Genomic DNA, 2,538 nt, shown 5'->3' on the forward strand with positions numbered 1-2,538 from the left:
GGATAAGCCGGTAGCGTCTGATCCGAAATGGAACAGAAGCAGAGGACACTGAATTTTACGGGTAGTTTCACCTGTTGCGAAACAGTGTTGTCAAAACTAACATTGCAGATCAGTTCAGCAGAGCGCCGGATGGCGACATCAGTTTCGCCAGAGCGATCTGTGAGAGCGTTACAAAACGCACTGCGTCACAGTCTAGAAGCTTAAGCGGCGCAAAAGAGTTTCCGAAGTCGAAGAGCGCCGGATGCTGGTCAGTGAGACGTAATCTTTATACCGTCCTTGCCAAGTCCGCAAGCTTGGTCCCCAGACCATTTTGTATTTCTTATTTGAAGTTGGTATCTACAGTACGTATGGCAGGTATTCTATCGATAATTATAACTGAACCGATTAGTTAAGGAACACAAACAAACCAGCACCGGATTGATCTCAAGCTTCAGTGACAATGCATACGCAAGCGCATATACTCTTGATGAACAAAATTTGCTTAGACGGCATGTATCTGCCTTAGGTCTTAGTAGAAAACGAAAGAACTTTGCTCAAGATGCCGCACTGCGAGAGGGGCTTTTTGAGTAGGACATGTTCATTTATTCTTTTATTCTTTTATGTGCTTTAGCCTAAAGTTTGTGGCCATGGTGGAGCACTGCCAATATTATCACCTTTTCAATGGCCATTCTTTTGTGATTAGCTTTTGATAAAGAAGGGAATTCGATATTGTAGCCCTTTTTGAGATTCTTGTAGTTTCATTTGAGACCTTGAACAACAGATAGTCAACTTGTTTCTTGAAATCATCTATCCTACTCCATCTAGATCTCTCCGATGTTTTGGCAAGATATTAAATAGCCGTGAGCCTTTGAATCCCAAGCTAGTGGTTCGCTTTCTAGATGGGACAGCTGAGAACTTTGGAACAGTGCAGTGACGTCCAGTTCGGTGTCTGGTATAGCTCCAGACTCTTCTGGAGTTGACGAACACAAAAGATCATGTCAAAGTTGAATACTTCTCATACCTTAGAAGTATCCTTTCAAAGACCCCCACGTGTGAAAGGGACGTGGAGAACCGGATTGGGGCGGCCCACTCCGCCTTCGGCAGACTCAGCCAGCGTGTATTCTTAAATCACGCGCTGACCATCCGGACAAAGATCATTGTCTTCCGTGCCATTGTCCTGCCAACTCTACTATACGCTTGTGAGACTTGGACGTTGTACCGCCGTGACTTCAAGCGTCTTGAAGGCTTCCAACAATCGAAGCTACGACAGATCCTCAACATACAATGGGAAGATCACGTTACTAGCAACGAGGTTCTTCACCGTATATCACTACCAAGCGTCGAAGTTACCATTCCACACTGTCATCTCCGCTGGGCGGGTCACGTCCAGCATATGGAGGCCTCTCGTCTCCCAAAGATCATGCTCTACGGAGAACTTGCAATCGGAACAAGAGTCAGAGGAAGTCCGAAATTCCGTTTTAAAGACCAGCCCAAACGGACATTGGCTCAAGCTAACATCCAGCCATCCTCATGGGAACAGATTGCCAAGGATAGGACAATCTGGAGGACTGCTATCTGCAATGGAGCCAGATCCTTCGAGCAGAACAGACAATAGAATGAGGAGGCAAAACGTACGAGAAGAAAGGAGCATCTTCAACATACTCGACCTGCTCCGAGCATCTCGTACGATTTCTGCCCACGAATCTTTCACCACCGACTTGGACTCCAAAGTCACTTTCGCCAGAAACATCAGCCGAGGAGACTGGATGCTCTGATGCGAGCTGAGGTCGACCGTGTATACACACACACACACACACACACACACACACACACACACACACACACACACACACATATATATATATATTATTTTATTCTTTATTCTTTTACTTGTCATAATCATTTGAATATATATATATATGTGTGTGTGTGCGTGTGTGTGTATTTCAAAAATTTAACAAAAACGCAACAAACGGAAAAATCGTAGCTAATTTCTCATCAGACAACGGTCAATGTTCAAATGATCAAATAATTTCGCGTCTTTAACGATGATATTGTTTACTTTTGGTGGTGCCAGTGGATAAAAGGCACTTGGAGTAGCTAACGAGCGTAGAGGACAACACGAGCGTGCGGAAAACAAACACGACAAAATAGAATAATTATACATATACAAGGAAAAAATGCCGTGCGGCCGGAAGACAAGCTGTCATGAGGTAAAGAAAAGGAAAATGGAAGTGTCTTGTAGGACTGGAAAGATGCCGATAGAAGATATGACCGAAAGACGAAGGAAACAAGCCATGTTGAAAAACGTGTAAGAACAGAGAGAATAAAAAAAATACTATAAGCTAGCTTCGCCCAAAACTTTCTTGTACAAATGCAAGCCAATAGGATTAATGCTATATATGGGTGTGTGCTTATCACGTCTGAAGTATATTACTAGATGTAGATGGTTTGATAGTATCATTCAATAAAAGTGCACACACGCACGCATGAGAAATTATATCATCAACAGAGACTGAGAAACAGATATATATATATATATATATATATATATATATA

The sequence above is a fragment of the Octopus bimaculoides genome, chromosome 20 (assembly GCF_001194135.2).
Source record: "Octopus bimaculoides isolate UCB-OBI-ISO-001 chromosome 20, ASM119413v2, whole genome shotgun sequence".
NCBI lineage: Eukaryota > Metazoa > Mollusca > Cephalopoda > Octopoda > Octopodidae > Octopus > Octopus bimaculoides.